The sequence below is a fragment of the Bubalus bubalis genome, chromosome 4 (assembly GCF_019923935.1).
Source record: "Bubalus bubalis isolate 160015118507 breed Murrah chromosome 4, NDDB_SH_1, whole genome shotgun sequence".
In the NCBI taxonomy this organism is placed as follows: domain Eukaryota; kingdom Metazoa; phylum Chordata; class Mammalia; order Artiodactyla; family Bovidae; genus Bubalus; species Bubalus bubalis.
This window is the reverse complement of record NC_059160.1, coordinates 56781291-56801364: the sequence shown is the minus strand read 5'-3', so window position 1 is coordinate 56801364 and position 20074 is coordinate 56781291. Positions and strand designations below refer to the sequence as shown.

General features: G+C 37.5%; 1 protein-coding gene across 4 annotated transcripts in view; it reads right to left on the bottom strand.

Moving 5' to 3' along the window:
• The window catches only part of ANKS1B (ankyrin repeat and sterile alpha motif domain containing 1B), a 1160059-nt gene that overhangs the window by 433144 nt on the left and 706841 nt on the right, over positions 1 to 20074 (bottom strand). The window lies entirely within an intron of this gene.

The window sequence follows — 20074 nt, the reverse complement described above, 5'->3', positions numbered from 1 at the left end:
GCTAGATGGCATCACCGACTCGATGGACATGAGTTTGAGTGAACTCTGGAAGTTGGTGATGGACAGGGAGGCCTGGTGTGCTGAGATTCATGGGGGTCACAAAGAATTCGACACGACCAAGCGACTGAACTGAACTGATGGGGGTATTTTGGGGCATCATTTCCTAAAATTAGAATCATATTACACATTTCTGAAACAGACTTTTCTCATTCAACAAAGCTTTATGAAAATTCTAACAAGTAAATGATAAGCTCTAATTTGTTCTTTTAAATAGTTGCATAATAGTCCATAATGGGTACATGATACTCGGTTCAGTTCTTTGCCTGCTATCTCTAGATGTAACTTTTCAACAGACTCACCCAGTTTTCAACAGACTCACCCAGTTTTCCCCAGTGGTAACATCTAGTGCAACTATAGTGTAATATCACAACCAGATATTTGGCACTGATGAAATCCATTGATTATTCATACTTCAGTAGTTTTATATATACTCATTTGTGTGTGCATGTGTACATGTTTAGTTCTATGCAATTTTATTACATGAATAAACTGTGTGACTATCACTTCAGTCAAGATAAAGATAGTACCCCGACAGGCACCTGCTATCTTGTCATAGCTATGGCCCTCTCTCTCCCTATCTGCTTTTTAATCTCTGGCAACTACTAATCTGTTCTCCATCTCTGTCATTTTGTCATTTCAAGAATACAGAAAATCAACTTATTTTTTACAAAGGTAAAAAGGCAATTCTATGAAGAAAGGAAAGCCTCTTCAATGAATAATGCTGAAATAATTAGAGATCCATATGCAAAAATAGATTTTAATTCATATCTCATGCCATGTATAAAAGTTAGCTAAAAATCATAGGCCTAAACATAAAACCTAAAACTAAAAACACATAGAAGAAAATTTAGGAAAATAATTTGGGAAAAATCTTGAACTCAGGTAATAAAAGCACAATTCTAAAACAAAAAAATTGATCATTATAATTCATCAAAACTTTAAAATTTTGATCCTTTCTCTACAATAATGAAAAGGCAAGATGCTGACTAGAAGAAAACATTTGCAAATTGCATGTGATAGCATACTTGTATTCAGAATATATAAAGAATTCTCAAAACTCACTAATAAGGAAACAAACCAATGTTTGTTCGTTTGTTTGTTTTGGCTACACTGTGTGGCATGTGGGATCTTAGTTCCCAGACCAGGGATCAAACCCATGCACCTTGCATTGGAAGCACAGAGTCTTAACCACTGAACTGCCAGGGAAGTCCCTGGAAACAAATCAATGTTTTTAAATGCGCAAAAGATTTGAACAGATATTTCACCAGAGAAGACACATGGATGGCAAATAAGCTTGTGAAAAGATGTTTAACACATTAAGAATGTGCAAACTTATAATTAAACCATAATATGATACCATTTGTGGTTTAGCCACTAAGCTGTGTCCAACTCTTTTGTGACACCAAGGACTGTAGCCCTCTGTCCATTGGATTTCTCAGGCAAGAACACTGGGAGTGGGTTGCCATTTCCTTCATAATGTGATACCATTTATTAAAATGTCTAAAATTTAAAAAGTCTGACCACACCAAGTGCTGAAAATGCTATGAATCATAGTTTGATAGTTTCTTTAGAAGTCAAATATACATCTACTACGTGGCCCAGCTTGTCTACTGCTAGGAATTTACCTAAGAGAAATGACAGCATATGACACAGAGAGACTTGTAGATGAATGTTTACAGCAGCCTTATTTGTAATAGCCCATAACCGCATGCATGCTCACTCAGTTGTATCCACTCTTTGCGACCCCATGGTTGGGGGAAACAGCCTAGAAGTCCATCAACAGGCAAATAAACAAATTGTAGTACATCCACACAATGTAATAATATTCATTAATAAAAAGAAACGAACAGATGATACATTCATCACATGGAATGAATGTTAAACTAATTTTGCAGAGTAAAAGAAACCAGAAGGCAGTATATTGTCACCCTGCTTATTTAACTTATATGCAGAGTACATCAGGTGAAACGTTGGGCTGGATGAGGCACAGGCTGGAATCAAGATTGCTGGGAGAAATATCAATAACCTCAGATATGCAGATTACACCACCCTTATGGCAGAAAGCAAAGAGGGACTGAAGAGCCTCTTGATGAAAGTGAGAGAGGAGAGTGAAAAAAGCTGGCTTAAAACTCAACATTCAGAAAATGAAGATCATGGAATCCGGTCTCATCACTTCATGGCAAATAGATGGGGAAACAATGGAAACAGTGACAGATTTTATTTCTTGGGCTCCAAAATCACTGCAGATGGTGACTGCAGCCATGAAATTAAAAGATGCTTGCTCCTTGGAAGAAAAGCTATGACCAACCTAGACAGAATATTAAAAAGCAGAGACATTACTTTGCCAACAAAGATCCATCTAGTCAAAGCTATGGTTTCTCCAGTAGTCATGTATAGATGTGAGAGTTGGACCATAAAGAAAGCTGAGTGCCAAAGAATTGATGCTTTTGATCTGTGGTGTTGGAGAAGGCTCTTGAGAGTCCCTTGGCCTGCAAGGAGATCAAACCAGGCAATCCTAAAGGAAATCAGTCCTGAATATTCATTGGAAGGACTGATGCTGAAGCTGAAGCTCCAATACTCTGGCCACCTGATGCGAAGAACTGACTCCTTGGAAAAGACCCTGATGATGGGAAAGATTGAAGGTGAAAAGAGAAGGTGACAACAGAGGATGAGTTGGTTGATGGCATCATAAACTCAATGGACATGAGTTGAGCAAGCTCCAGGAATTGGTGATGGACAGGGAAGCCTGGCGTGCTACAGTCCATGGGGTTGTAAAGAGCTGGACACGACTGAGTGACTGAATTAAACTGAAAAGAAACCAGACTCTCCAGAAGAGGGTGATTCTATTTACATAAAATCCTAGAGAATGCAAACTTATCTACAGTACAGGATAGATGAGTGACTACCTAGGGGCGGGAAGAAGGGGAGTGAGAAGGATTATAAAGGAACATGAGGAAACTTTTGAAGATGCTTGTTTTTTTGACTGTGATGATGGTTTCATAGGTGTATCTGTTAAACATCAAACTTTAAATTTGTGGAATGAAGTGTAGGCCAATTATACTTCAATAAACCTAGTTTACAAAGCTTTTGAAAAGTACGAAAAGGAAATAAAGCATGATAGGGGAAAAAACTGACTAATTTTAAACACTATTGTCAGGGAATGCCTTTGAACAGAGACTGGAATATAGTGGAATGTAGTGAACAAGCTTTTCTGGTATTTAGGGAAAGAGAGTTTGAGGCGGTGGGAAGAGTAAGTTCAAAGTCCAAATCCTGACCTGTGTTATAAGGGCACGATGACACTAGCTCATTTTGACATGTTCGTAACTATTCTCATTGCATATAGTGTAGCTATAAAGGCCTCTGAGGAAGGCATGGAAACCCACTCCAGTATTCTTGCCTGGAGAATCCCCATGGACAGAGGAACCTGGTGGGCTACAGTCCATGGGGTCGCAAAGAGTCGGTTGGACATGACTGAGCAGCTAAGTACATAGAAGGCCTAAGCCATTGAAATGAATGTATGATTACTCCAGGGTATGGTCTGAAACTGTTATAACTGTATTAAATCCAGGATATCAGTTTAGGTCTCTAAAATTAATTTTTTCTTTTAAAGGTATAAGGCAACTCACATACTGCTAAATTTCAGATAATTTCTTAATTAGATTCTAGTTAATTGAGGAGAGGAGAGGATACTTTTCTTATACTTAATTCCTTCAGCGCTGACTGATTTCTTCAATGAATATTTATAAAGTACCTCTTGTTCCTAGCATTTTGCTAGGCAGTGGTACTATAGCTTTGAACATCCCTCAGTTGTGTCCGACTCTTTGCAACCCCATGGACTGCAGCACACCAGACATCCCTGTCTATCACCAACTCCAGAGCTTGCTTAAGCTCACATCCATTGACTTGGTGATGACATCCAACCATCTCATCCTCTGTCCCCTTCTCATCCTGCCTTCAATCTTTCCAATTATCAAGGTCTTTTTTTTAATGATTCAGCCTCTTGCATCAGGTGGCCAAAATATTGGAGCTTCAGCTTCAATATCAGTCCTTCCAATGAATATTCAGGACTGATTTCCTTTAGGATAGACTGTTTGATTTCCTTGCTGTTCAAGGGACTCTCAAGAATCTTCTCCAATGCCACAGTTCAAAAGCATCGATTCTTCGGTGCTCAGATTTCTTTACAGGCCAACTCTCACATCCATACATGACTACTGCAAAAACCATAACTTTGACTAGATGGACCTTTGTCAGCAAAGTAATTTATAGGCCAGTGGAGAATACTAGCTTACCACTGAGAAAATGTCAATAGAGATTAGAGGAATTAAAAACTTAGAGACATGACTTCTCATTGTGACGGTATAGAGGAGAAATGAATTAGAGAAAACCACCTAAGTGATTCCAGGTTTCATGAGCAAAAGAGAAACACTATCTATTTCAATAAGGCGCCTCCAGGCTGAAACTGATGAAACAGTTAAGGTTGGTAAAATGATTTGGCAGAGGCAAGAGGTATCAAATTTGTTAAAAAGGAAAATGACATTTAGGAAGGGATAGAGGAGAGCCCCTGGACAAGAGTTAAAAAAAGAAGCTGGCTAATCCCTCAAAAATATAATAAATATCTGTTTATCCTAGCACCAAGGTAACTGATATAAGGCAAATACTTTTTAAAGAATGTGAGTCTTTCCAGTAATCTAAACTACATATAAAAGAAGAGAGCTAATATTTATTGAGCACCTATACACATCAGGCCTTTTAAATAACATCTCATTATGTAAAATAATAACATGCATTTACTATGGTCAGACTCTAAGTAATATACACATATTGTTGTTATTCAGTTGCTAAATCTTGTCCAACTCTTTGTGACCCCATGGACTGCAGCACACCAGGCTCCTCTGTCCTCCATTATTTCCTGGAGTTTGCCCAAATTCATGTCCATTGAGTTGGTAATGCTACCTAACCATCTCATCGTCTGCTGCCCTCTTCTTTCCCCTTCAGTTTTTCCCAGCAGCAGGATCTTTTCCAATGAGTCAGCTCTTTGCATAAAGTGGCCAAAGTACTGTAGCTTCAGCTTCAGCAACAGTCTTCCCAATGAATATTCATGGTTGATCTCCTTTAGGACTGACTTTTTTGATCTCCTTGTAGTCCAAGGGACTCTCAAGGGTCTTCTCCAGCACCACAATTTGACAGCATCAATTCTTCAGTGCTCAGCTTTCTTTATGGTCTAACTCTTGCATCTGTACATGACAATTGGAAAACCCAAAGTTTTGACTATATAGACCTTTGTTGGTAAAGTGATGTCTCTGCTTTTTAAATATGCAATCTAGGTTTGTCATAGCTTTCCTTCAATAACTCATATTATTTTCACAAGTGAAGTACTATTGTTATCATCTCTTTTTATACAAGAGAAAAATAAAATACATAGGTCATAGGTTGTTTAAATTTGCACAGTTAGACTAGAACCCTGAAAGCCTGGCTCCAGAGTCTAAGATTTTAGCCACTACTCTATCCTTACCTGTTCCAAGGTCACAGGGTATGAACCTTGCCCTTTTGCAGGAGGGAGAATATTTATTCACCCAGCCACATACAAGCAGATTTGTTTTAAAAATGGTTTCCCAGTTGTTCTGTTAATTCTCCTTCCCACCCTTCATCTTATATTTATGATTCTTGGCTTCTAAAGTACAAAATAATGAGAAAAAGCCGGAAGGAATACTGAGAGGTAGGAGAAGGGTAAATCCTATCACTTGGATATTTTTATTTCACTCTAACAAAGGGCTTTTCTGTGCTCCTGAGGAACAGCAGCTTCAATATTGTTTCCACGTGGGTACTTAGCCTCTCTGGACTGCAGTGCGTGGATGCCTGTGCTATGTGCCCAGGAAAACGCTGCCTCAATGAGAGGGATGCCAGTTAAGGGCCCAGACGCTGAAACCAGTTTGCCTGGGTTTGAATCTTGGTTCTTCTCTATTATGTAAATATTTGCCTTTTCTGTTCTTGAGATGGAGTGCACAGAAATAGAAGGAGTACCTTTCTAGTGGGCACGTTTCTGGGGCTTAGTTTCTCTTCAGTGAAATAAGGGTGGCAATTTACCTATTTACCTACCTATCTTATGGTTTTGTTTGAAGCTAAAATGAAATAACATATATGAAAAACCCGCTATGAACTATAAAGAGCTATTCAAATGCTAGGCTGTATAATGATCTTTACTGTCAGTAGAATATATACTTATGCTGTTCATTCAGTCTCTCAAAGGGGCTGGTTCTGACCCATCAGTGCTTTTCCGTGCCCAGTTCTCTTTGTTTCAAACAGACAAAAGTGCACGGGCTGATTAGTCTGGACAAATAACAGAGGAAAGCTCATTGTACTGTGAAGTGATCAGAATCCCAAATCCCATGATGTCATTAGGCGCTTGGTCTTATCTAACGTGCACCAATAGCTAGGGCTTCCGCATTGAGCAGTCTGCTCTTCACATCCATTTAAAGTGAAATGAGAATAAACAGGAGGGGCAAGGAATGCAGACGATAATTCTTATTCCTAGCTTCATAATGAACAAACAGGTCTATTCAGTTATTTATTCCAACATATTTCAAATAAAAACTGGTCATTTTTAAAGAAACTGGTAAAGAGCCCACTAAACTTCCTAAGAAAGCAGTGTCCACATTTGGGGGAGAAATTTGCATATTCAACAAATAACTATGGTGTTGGTTTCTATGTGAGCCTGTTTTGTCTTTTATATTTTGTAATACAGGTGTAGGAGCTAGGAGTGAACAGTGCTCATTTCTGTAGGATACTGTAACAAAAATCCTAATGATTCTATTTTTAACTAAAAAGTATCAATATCTCATTTTTCCAATCCTGAATACCCTCTGAGTTGGGAATCATAAGCTATACATCTATTTTCCAAATGGAGAAAAATTGACAATGAAAATTAACAGGAAAAGAGATGAGGCAATAAGAAAAATGTCTCTTCTACTGATAAAAGGACAACTATTCTGAAATGCAAAAATAGAAATGTACAATATTATGTAACAACCTAAATGGGAAAAGAATTTGGAAAAAGACAGACATGTATATATGTGTAACTGAATCACTTTGTAGCACACCTGAAACTATCAAACATTTTTAATCAACTATACTTCAATATAAAATAAAAAGTTAAAAAAAAGAAAGAAATGTAAAGCAGAGGTAGCAGACAATAGCAGAGGCAAAAGGATTAGTTATTTTAGGATTTGTGGAATGTTGTAGTTCAACAGAATTCTGGATCATAACATCAAGGTGCAAACAGGAAAATGCCCCAAGACCATGCTTTGGCGTTTAAATGCTAAGGGAAGGCAGGAGCTTCGACTCAGTTTTCCCTGAGGCCTTGAGTTTATTTTGAACTAAAATCTTCATGGAACACTTAAGAAATACCAGCCTTTACAAAACAGATCTGACAACTTCTGTGCTGGGGTATAGTCTAAAATAGGAAATGAAATTTAAGCCTAAAATGCTAAAATCTTCTGGCAGACAACAATATATAAATATATATGGGCCATACCTGATTGGAAAAAAATCCTAATTCCTTTGATTACATTCTTTTTTTCCCTTCTTTAAGGCATACTAGCAAATGTTTGAATCTTCTTTGAGAAGCTGTATACAGCATTAAGTCACTGAAGCCTCCCATGTGCCAGTCATTGTTTTAAGACCAGAGAGGAAAGAAAACTTGTTCTGCTCTTAGAATCTTAGTCTAGTTGAGAGAAAATTACCATGCAGGATGATGAATTCTATAATGGAGATGTGTAAAAGATACTGAAAATGTAGAAGGAAGGCAAGGATGCTTAAATTGACTCAGGTATAGAATTTACAGAAGAGTCCATTTGATTTGTGACTTGAAGATTTAGGAGGAGTTTGAGAGGCAAATAAAAAGATGATGGTGATAGTTAATTTATGTGTCAATTTGACTGAACTAAGAGCTAACTAATCTCTACTAAGAGCTTGTAAAATGTCTAGTTCTGGATATGTCTGTGAGGGTGCTTCCTGACGAGAATAGCATTTGAATCTGTAGACTGAATAAAGATTACCCTCACCAGTGTATGTGGGCATTGTCCAATTCAGTAAGAATCTATTAGAACAAAAAGAGTAAAGCAGATTAACTCTATGCTTGAACTGGAACATTCATCTCCTCCTGCACTTCAACACTGGTGCTCGGAGTCCTGCCTGGGCCTTTGGACTGAGACTGAATTACACTACTGTCTTTCCTGGTGTGCAGTTTGCAGACAGCAGACTGTGGGACTCAGTCTCCAATTCCTATAATAATTCTTAGACATGTCTATCTATATATCCTACTCATTCTGTTTCTCTGGAGAACCTTGACTAATATAATGGAATTCCAGGCAGAGGGACTAGGATGAGGGAAAGATATGTTTGAGTAAAAAAATGTTTAAAAGGATTCATTATTACTGGAATTCAAAGGTTATATATACATGTCTGAGGAGGATAATGCTATAGGAGATAGGGAAAGATAACTGGGTAGGAGACAGATAATCAAGTAATTTTTGCCATGGAAAAAAAGTGACTATTTTCTTTCTAAAGAACAGAGAGATATTTTCCATTTGCAGCAAAATGGATGGACTCGGAGGGTATTATGCTAAGTGAAATAAGCCAGATAGAGAAAAACAAATATGGAATGATATCTCTTATACATGGAATATATAAAACACAACAAAGTAGAGAATATATTTTTAAAGAAACAGATTTCCAGATATAGAGAACAAGCTCGTGGCTACCAGTGAAAAGAGAGAAGGAGGTGAGGAGCAATGGAGAGGTAGGAGATTAAGAGGTGCCAACTATTATATATAAAATAAGCTACAAGGATATATTATACAACACTGGGAATATAATCAATATTTTATAATAACTATAAATGGAGTATAACCTTTGAAAATTGTGAGTCACTATATTGTACACCTGTAACATATAATTGTTGTTGTTCAGTCACTAAGTTGTATCTGACTCTTTGCAACCCTATGGACTGCAGCACACCAGGCTCCTTCATCCTCCACCAACTCCTGGAGTTTGCCCAAATTCATGTCCATTGAGTTGGTGATTCTATCTAACCATTTCATCCCCTGCCACCCCCTTCTCCTTTTGCCTTCAATCTTTCCCAGCATCAGAGTCTTTTCCAATGAGCCTGCTCTTAACATCAGGTGGCCAAAGTATTGGAGCTTCAGCTCCAGCAACAGTCCTTCCAATGAATATGCAGGACTGATTTCCTTTAGGATTGACTGGTTTGATCTCCTTGCAGTCCAAGGAACTCTCAAAAGTCTTCTCTATCACCACTATTAGAAGGCATTGATTCTTCAGTGCTCAGGATTCTTTATGGTCCAACTCTCACATTCGGACATGACTACTGGAAAAACCAAAACTTTGACTATATGGAACTTTGTAAGCAAAGTAATGTCTCTGCTTTTTAATATGCTCTCTAGGTTTGTCATAGCTTTCCTTCCAAGGAGCAAGAGTCTTTTAATTTCATGGCTGCAGTCACTATCTGCAGTGATTTTGGAGCCTAAGAATATAAAAAATCTGCCATTGCTTCCACTTCTCCTTCTATTTGCCATGAAGTGATGGGAGCAGATGCCATTATCTTAGTTTTTTAATGTTAAGTTTCAAGCCAGCTTTTTCACTCTCCTCTTTCACCCTCATCAAGAGGCTCTTTCGTGCCTCTTCACTTTCTGCCATTAGAGTGATATCAACTGCATATCTGAGGTTGTTGATTGTTGATGTTTCTTCTGGCAATCTTGATTCTAGCTTGTGATTCATCTAGCCTGGTATTTCATATGATGCACTCTGCATATAAGTTAAATAAACAGGGAAATGATATATACCCTTGTTGTATTCCTTTTCTGATTTTGAACCAGTCCATTGTTCCATGTCCAGTTCTAACGGTTGCTTCTTGACTCGAATGCAGGTTTCTCAGGAGACAGGTAAGGTGGTCTGGTATTCCCATCTCTCTGAGAATTTTCCACAGATTGTTGTGATCCACAGAGTCAACGGCTTTAGTGTAATCAATGAAGCAGAAGTAGATGTTTTTCTGGAACTCCCTTGCTTTCTCCATGATCCAGTGAATGTTGACAGTTTGATCTCTGGTACCTCTGACTCTTCGAAATCCAGTTTGTACACCTGGAAGTTCTCATTTCACATACTGCTGAAACCTAGCTTGAAGGATTTTGAGCATAACCTTGCCAGCATGAGAAATAAGGGCAATTGTACAATAGTTGGAACTTTCTTTGGCATTGGAATTGGAATGAAAACTGACCTTTTCCAGTCCTGTGGCCACTGCTGAGTTTTTCAAATTTGCTGACATATTGAGTAACATAATATTGTATATCAAATACACTTCAATTAAATGAGGAAAAAGAAAAAAGAACCAAGAGATATGATCAAATTTTTGTTACACAAACATTCTCTGGGAGAATGTGAGAGAAAGAATAAAGCAGGAAAGAAACTAGGAATGGGGAGATACAGGAAATCTACAATTCCTACCTCTTATAGAACAAATAGACAAAACAATCCAAGTAAATAAGGGGACAGTCTTTAAGCAGTTCAGTTCAGTTCAGTTCAGTCATTCAGTTGTGCCTGACTCTTTGTGACCCCATGAATTGCAGCATGCCAGGCTTCCTTGTCCATCACCAACTCCCAGAGTTCACTCAAACTCATGTCCATCGAGTTGGTGATGCCATCCAGCCATCTCATCCTGTCATCCCCTTTTCCTCCTGCCCCCAATCCCTCCCAGCATCAGAGTCTTTTCCAATGAGTCAACTCTTCGCATGAGGTGGCCAAAGTATTGGAGTTTCAGCTTTAGCATCAGTCCTTCCAAAGAACACCCAGGACTGATCTCCTTTAGAATGGACTGGTTGGATCTCCTTGCAGTCCAAGGGACTCTCAAGAGTCTTCTCCAACAGCACAGTTCAAAAACATCAATTCTTCGGTACTCAGCTTTCTTCACAGTCCAACTCTCACATCCATACATGTTTTTCCATACACTGGAAAAACCATAGCCTTGACTAGACGGACCTGTGTTGGCAAAGTAATGTCTCTGCTTTTTAATATGCTATCTAGATTGGTCATAACTTTCCTTCCAAGGAGCAAGTGTCTTTTAATTTCATGGCTGCACTCACCATCTGCAGTGATTTTGGAGCCCCCCAAAATAAAGTCTGACACTGTTTCCACTGTTTCCCCATCTATTTCCCATGAAGTGATGGGACCAGATGCCAGGATCTTCGTTTTCTGAATGTTGAGCTAAGCCAACTTTTTCACTCTCCTCCTTCACTTTCATCAAGAGGCTTTTAGTTCGTCTTCACTTTCTGCCATAAGGGTAGTGTCATCTGCATATCTGAGGTTATTGATATTTCTCCTGGCAATCTTGATTCCAGCTTGTGCTTCCTCCAGCCCAGCGTTTCTCATGATGTACTCTGCATATAAGTTAAACAAGCAGGGTGACAATATACAGCCTTGACGAACTCCTTTTCCTATTTGGAACCAGTCTGTTGTTCCATGTCCAGTTCTAACTGTTGCTTCCTGACATCCGCTGGATCATGGAAAAAGCAAGAGAGTTCCAGAAAAACATATATTTCTGCTTTATTGACTATGCCAAAGCCTTTGACTGTGTGGATCACAATAAACTGTGGAAAATTCTGAAAGATATGGGAATACCAGACCACCTGACCTGCCTCTTTAAGCAGAGGGGATTCTAAATCTCCTCAGATTCTAAATATCCTCTAAATATCTTAGAACCTTCTGAAGCAAACTCTGGTTCAAGAGCTCACTGAATTTCCTATGAAAGAAATTTAGCTTGCCATGCCTCAACTGTAGAAGTTATACAAGATTGATTCTTCCCATAGAGAAGATTTTATCTTATTGGCTCAAACTTAGCTTGATAGTCATGGCAAATGAACATTCTTTGATTGCCAGAAAGACAACACAAAAATTCCAAGTGTTCTGAGTATGCATCACAAAGTAGTGAAAAGGAATATGAAGATTAAAAAAACTAATAAATATGGAAAGTACTTAGAATAGTACTTCACATATAGCATGCACTAAGCAACTGTTAGCAAAAATAATATAAAACATTTGCTATAATATTAGTAATAATGATTAATATTTACTTGTAATACACAGAATACATGTAATAATGTTATTAATAATTATTGACCCCTGATTTATAAACAAATTTCAAAAAATCAACTTGGTAAGACAGTCAAGTACCATCTAAAACCTATGAAATCCATGTTTTTGACAGAATTCACTAAGAAATTCTGGGTTTAGACTTAACACTTACTGCTCTTTAGCAGGTGCATTGTCATTAAGTATGAACAAAGATGAGACACTGAATTCATTTAATTATCATAGCTTGACAATTTTAATTGTTCTGAAATCTCAGGGTAAATACCTTCTGTGCTAGAGACTTGCTTACTTTCTTGGTAAAGACAACTGATAAGTCTGAGATTTCTATAAAACAGAAATTCTCTGCCTCCAAATATTTTCAACCTCAAGGTTAATGCCTATTTCCATTTTCTACTAAAATCCTGAACATTCAGGGCTAAAGACTTGGTTTTGCTTCATTTACCCAGCAACCATAATTGAGAGAGTTTGGACCTCAAGCTTGTGTGTAATTCTTCATACTTGAGACAGTCTCAGTAACTTCCCATGCAAAGATTTTAATCTACTTCATACGGAGGCAATTGGCTGAAAATTACAATATAAATCAAAAATTTTAAAAAGGAATAGAATGGTCTAAGAAATGTTGAAGACCAAAACCTCTTTATTCCAAACATGTAGTTGTAGTTAGATAAGTTAAAATAAGTTGAGATTCATAATGCCTCAAAGTCATGGAGGCAGAAAAAGAGCTTTGTTTTCTGGTCCCATCACTTCATGGCAAATAGATTGGGAAACAATGGAAACTGACAGACTTTATTTTTGGGGGGCTCCAAAATCACTGCAGATGGTGACTGCAGCCATGAAATTAAAAGACTCTTGCTCCTTGGAAGAAAAGCTATGACCAACCTAGACAGAATATTAAAAAGCAGAGACATTACTTTGCCAACAAAGATCTCTCTAGTCAAAGCTATGGTTTTTCCAGTGGGCATATATGGATGTGAGAGTTGGACTATAAAGAAAGCTGAGCACAAAAGAATCAATGCTTTTGAACTGTGGTGTTAGAGAAGACTCTTCAGAGTCCCTTGGCCTGTAAGGAGATCCAACCAGTCCATCCTAGGGGAAATCAGTCCTGAATATTCATTGGAAGGACTGATGCTGAAGCTGAAACGCCAATACTTTGGGCACCTGATGTGAATAACTGACTCATTGGAAAAGACTCTAATGGTGGGAAAGATTGAAGGCAGGAGGGGAAGGGGACGACAGAGGATGAGATGGTTGGATGGCATCAAGGATTCAATGGACATGAGTTTTAGTAAGCTCTGGGAGCTGGTGATGGACAGGGAAGCCTGGTGTGCTACAGTCCACGGGGTCGCAAAGAGTCGGACACGACTGAACGACAGATCTGAACTGATACAACTCAGAGCCAACCCTGGGGACCTGTCACGGACAGCTGTAATCACCATGCAGCATCTGCCCCTTTGTTCTGATAATGACCCCAATTTTCCTTGCATCCCTTACTCCCTCACTTATACTCAGTTTTTGTGCTTTGGAAAGAATTTCTTGCATACCATCTTCAGAGATGAATACACACACTTCTAAACTGCTGTGGTAGGTGGCTTGTAAGCTGGTCCCATTGATTATTGTTTCCTTGTATTAACGGCTTTAAGTAACTGGCCTTTTCCTGGAGTAACTTACTTCTAACAAAGGGAATGCCTCAACGTTGTGAGGATTCCACTTCTGTGATTAAATTAAAAGATTCTGTCTTCCATCTTACTAGGAGACCCTCTCTCTTGTTGGCTTGACAAGTTGCTATCTTGAGACTCATGGCAAAGAATTTAGGAAAACTGGCCAACAGCCAGCTAGGAAATTCAGCCCTCAGCCAAACAGCCCAAAAGAAACTGAATTCTGCAAATAATCAGTGAGTTTGGAAGTGGATTCTTCCTCAAGGTGAGCCCCCAGCACTGGCCAACACATAGACTGAAGCTTTATGAGAAAGCCTGAAACTGAAAGTGAAAGTGAAGTCACTCAGTCGTGTCGGACTCTGTGCAAACCCATAGACGGCCTCCCACCAGGCTCCCTCAGTCCCTGGGATTCTCCAGGCAAGAACACTGGAGTGGGTTGCCATTTCCTTCTCCAATGCATGAAAGTGAAGTCACTCAGTCGTGTCAGACTCTTAGCGACCTCATGGACTGCAGCCTACCAGGCTCCTCCGTCCATAGGATTTTCCAGGCAAGAGTACTGGAGTGGGGTGCCATTGCCTTCTTCGGAGAAAGCATGAAGAACCCAGTTAAGTCATGTCCCAACTGTGAAATGAAAATATCTCCTGCCATATCAATAAACAGGGAACGTCACAGCCATCAGCAATTTCTGACCTCCAGATGTGAAATGAGAGCTCCCAAAACTGTGATCCAGAGGATGATGCCACCCCCTAATGTGATTGCTGCTGAGCTGGGACAATGCAAGAAGAAAGAGGATTGGCCCCAGAGAGCTGAGGTGCATATGAAAGGAATGGATTCAGTGAGCCCAGAGGCTTGCATTTTCCATACATAGAATGCTAAATTTCTTAACTTGATACCTGAGTTTTGAAGTTCAGACTGCCTGCTCCCTTTGTTACAAACTTGTCTATAGCCTGACTTCCCTTCTTGCCTCTTTGGGGCAGTTTTCACAGAGCTACTGAAATGCTGTCTCCCCGGATCAGAGTCCTAAACATTCCCACCAAATAAAATAACTCTCTATTTTCATGTTGTGACTGTATTTTTTAGTCAATGAGACTCTTGACCAAGGAAACTATGAGATTTTTTTAAAAAGTGTTTTAAGGTGCTAAGTTTTGTAGCAGTTTGTTATGTAGCAATAGTTAGCTAATACATCTGGCCACTTATGCTCCCCAACCAGGGTATTTCACACAGGGTTGAATACATGATCCAATTCACAATAATCAAAAGTTAAACTCAAGAGGATTTTGTTAATCCATCTTTTCCCTGCTATACACATAGGGCATAACGCTGTGAAGATAAAGGCTTGGTGGTGTGAGCATTCTCACTCACAAAACTTCTTGGAATCTAAGGAGGAACCACATGGAGGAGAACAGAGCTGAGAAAAGGAAAGAGGCTAGGTACTAATAAACTCTTTTGAGACCACAGGATCAAGCTACACCTGAAATCTGAGTTTCCCTTGGATTTTTTGGACATATCCCTTATATGTTTTTTCAAATATAAAAAAAAATTGTTTTATACTTTGAAAAAATACCTTTTTGCTTAAGCCAGTTTGAGCTCTAAGTTTCATGGTACATCATAAAATGGTAATTTCATTTATTTTGTTTGGTCTTATAAAAATATTTTACTCTCTATATAAAATAGTGATTAGTTGTTGATAAACCTAAGATAATTGGTGGCCAGTAAAGGCACTCTTTTCCCCAGCACTTCTCAATTCCAAAATAAATTTTTAAAAATAAAATACTAAGATCAACTCAGTAGCATTTATATTGCTAGCTGATATTAGAAAGAGCAACACTGACGATGCTTTGTGTCACTGCCTTGCTATAGTCACCATGTATTTTGGTATAAAAAAATAATATGCAGATACCATTTTCCAACATGTGACTTTCTGTGTGTCCACAGAACACTTTATTCTATGTTGGATAATTCTAGCAGTCAAATAATAACTTTAAGGTCCATGGATAGTTAGCAAAGTCTGCCCAGGTTCTACTATAGTTATATTAATATGTGAAAATATCCTTCCTGCTTTTACAATTAAGCTTGAAATTTTACATGAATATCTATGTTTTCAATCTCAGTGTATATATGTTTTGTTTAATGAATTTTTGCTTCTTTCATAGATAGATTATAGCATTTTATCCAGAGTTTCTATTTTCTTCCTTATTGGGTTTGACAAATGTAGCCTTCTGTTGTGGATTATATCAAACATGGTTTAATTACTCATAGTTCATCTCCTGGTATCATATCTTTTTTGCCTTTTCAGGTCTGAGCACCAAGAATTGACGTTTTTGAATTGTGGCATTGAGAAGACTCGAGAGTCCTTAAGATCAAACCTGTCAATCCTAAAGGAAATCATTCCTGAATATTCATTGGAAGGATTGATGCTGAAGCTGAAGCTCCGAACTTTGGCCACCTGATGCAAAGAGCCAGCTCATTGGAAAAGACCCTGATGCTGGCAAAGATTGAGGGTAGGAAGAGAAGGGGGTGAAAGAGTATGAGATGGCTGGATGGCATCACTGACTAAATGGACATAAGTTTGAGCAAACTCTGGGAGATAGTGAGGACTGCAGTCCATGCGGTCTCAAAGAGTGGGACATGACTTAGTGACTGAACAACAACAACTCATAGTTCACCTAATGGGTCTTGGATAAGTAACTTAGGACCATTTGTGTAATAATAAAACAATAAAAACAAAAATATTTTTGTTGTTTTAGAAGTATTTTGAGTAAAATAGTGGAATCAAAAATTTGACATCCTGTGAAGACCAAGTACTAGTTCAATCGTATATCCACAACCAGGTATCTCTTCAACTCATTCCCAATCCTCTCAACTATCCATGACTAATTTCATATCAGGATAATAAAAATAATGCATTAGCATGACAAAGAATACCAAACATAAAAAACAATGTAGGAAAAATGTCAGCAATAATATAATAAACTTTAGGTTGTAGCATTCATTTATAGGAACTACAGTGATACTCTAAGTCAAATATCAATACATGTTATGAATTATATAAATGTGATGATTAAAAAAATGGGTTTATTGGGACTATATACTTAATCTTAATAGAGTTTTCTATTTTAGCTTTTTACATATTCTAGAAGAGAATCATGTATTCTCTTTCTTCCTTTCCTTGATTTTGATAGCTTTTTTTAAATAGTAGGCGGTTTAGGGCCATGTAATATGAGCTCTGGCAACTTTTCTGTTTAAGAATTCAAGAGCAAATTCCTATGTGACCATGGGCAAAACCCCTCTTAAGGTCCCTTTCTTCATCTATAAAATTAGGAGAATCTATATAATAAGTGTTTACTTTATAGGGTTTTTGAGGGTTTAAGTGATGTAATACAACAGTGCTTAGCATATAATAAATCCTCAATAAATGTTAACTGCCATTGTTGCTATTATATTCCCACTATGAATACTGTTGTCATAGGCATTGTAATCATTATGTGGCTTTCAAGGCTCCCCATTACTGGGCTTACTCTTCTTCAACTTCATGCATATTCCCTTCCTTCCATATTAAGGGAATGACTTTCTTGTACTAATTACCTGCCCCATGCTTTCTTGACCCTCTGTTTTCACTCATGCTAGTCTTTCTACACATTGTATTCTGTGGCTACCTCATTCTCATTTTCAACTTCCTTATGGCTTTATTTTATTAGTGCTTCAAGGTTCTTCCATGTCCTCCACAAGATGTTCTAGGATACTTCCAGTAGGAATAACTTCTTCTTCCTATAAGCTCCCACGGCACATCATTTGTGTCTCTTCCATGGCCAGTTTTCATTTTTGATGCTAAAATTCCATGGACAGAGGAGCTTGGTAGGCTGCAGTCCATGGGGTCACTAAAAGTCGGACACGACTGAGCAACTTCCCTTTCACTTTTCACTTTTATGCATTGGAGAAAGAAATGGCAACCCACTCCAGTGTTCTTGCCTGGAGAATCCCAGGGACGGGGGAGCCTGGTGGGCTGCCATCTGTGGGGTTGCACAGAGCTGGACATGACTGAAGCGACTTAGCAGCAGCAGCAGCAATACTTGTGTATATGTCCTATGTTTCACCAGACTTTAAACACCTATATGACATAAGCCATGTCTTATCATCTCTTTGTCACAACAGTACCTAATAGAGTATTTCTTTTAACTGCTTCATGAAAGGTCTGGAAGAATAAAATTAGACACACCTTAATCTCCTCTGCTACTTACTAATTGTGTGATCTGAGTCAAATTACTTAGCCTTCCTGAAACTTAGTTTCCTTTCCTCAAAGAATTAAAAATTATGCTTATGTCACAGAATTGTTCTGTGGTTAAATGGAAATAATTCATGTAAAGTGCTTAGCATAAAAGTGGGTACATACTTTTCAACACACATACATTTTACAAATTGGATAACTGTAGAATGCTCAGCGGTTATAAAGTACAACAACTGTGTTTATAATTTAAAAAATCATCAAATACAAGAGAAGGAGTAATAGAGTGTCCAACACATTGTAATGATCTAATGGTTTTGGTCCAACAACTACATCAGAGTAGGATACGTGACACACAATGCATCCATAGCAACACTAAGATTATGGGTTTAGAAAGAATGAGGTCATTGACTTTGATTCTCCATAAAGGCTCTAGATCTTTATTCCATTTAAAAATATGTACAATACAATCAGAGCTCAAAAATAATATATACTGTAGAAGATTCTCTGGTATATGTTCAGCCTGAAAGAAATGAACATAATAAACTGAAACTTTGACATTTTATCACAAAGATGGCATAGTTCAGTGGTGATAATATCCAGAAAGTGTATTGATAATGTTAATTGTTTTATATATTAATATTTTTAAATTGGCTTGTGTTCTGTTGGAAGCCAAAGAGAATGTTATAATAACATAAGATCATAACAATGGTAGGAATTTTACAATTAAAAATGCTAAAATGATTTGAAAATTTCTTTCTATGATATCTCTACCATCTGAAGTATTTTAGGGGATTTCAATAAATCAATAAGATATATAGATTATCTAGTGAGAATCTATTTGTTTCCGCAGGCCATTAAGCTGTTGGCAGCACATTTATTCAATTATTTATGACATGTTCTGATTAACAAATTTGTATTATCTGGAAGATAAGTTCACTCCTATTCAATACACTATTAAAGTTTTATTATCTGCTCCTAAAAACCAGAGTTGAGTGCATAATTACTTCTTTCTTTAGCATTTTACAAATATAAATGGGCTCATTTCCAATAACAAAAGATTAACCACTGTACAATACATGCTAGAAAGGAGCACTCATAATATCACATTTTAAATAATTGGAAATGTATTTAAATATATTTTACCGAAACTAAAGTGTGACATAAACCATCTGTGTGTAACAAAAAATTGCATCTGCTTAAATTCTATGGGAACAGATTATAGTGACTATTATGTAAAAAATTACCAAATTATTCTAATAGCTTTATTTTTTAAATAATTAAAAGCTTTCTGTCTTTAGTATTCAATATAATAAATAGAATTTGGGTGCAATAGATTGAAAAAATTTTATATGCTATTTTACATAATAATTGCAATTTACTACCTCACTCTTCTGGTAGTGAAGCCTAGACATTTTGGGACTAACCATTATGCTTTCCTATCTGTCATGTCTTAGATAATCTGTCATCATATTCTGATGTGTTTTCCTAGTTCTTCAGATTTGACTTTTCCTTGTATTCTCATTGCTTTCCTTATACCTGGAATAAATGATAAATCTCTTTAAGATGTTTAATCTGTGTACATAAGAGTTGCAGATGTTCAATACATAATAGATGAAAGAATTACTTATCTGATTTTCTTCTTGGTCTCTCTATTCAGCCACTGAATCTCTGGATGTAGTGTAAGACAGATTTTCATTTATTATTCAATTCAGGCTCTATATGTGACATAATCATTTTAAAGATAAGTTTAACTAAAATATGTCTATTCATGGGAATATTTCTTATTTATACTTATTTGAAGACTAAGGTACAGACTTAATGTCTGTATTGTATAAACATATAAATACATGTATCTGTCTAACATAAAAGAAGTCCTCAATAAATTTTTTTTTTTTAACAAATGAGTGAACAAATGAATGAACTCATCAAAATGAATGAGTTTAGGCCATTCCCCTGAAGATTCGAGAGACTCATCAGT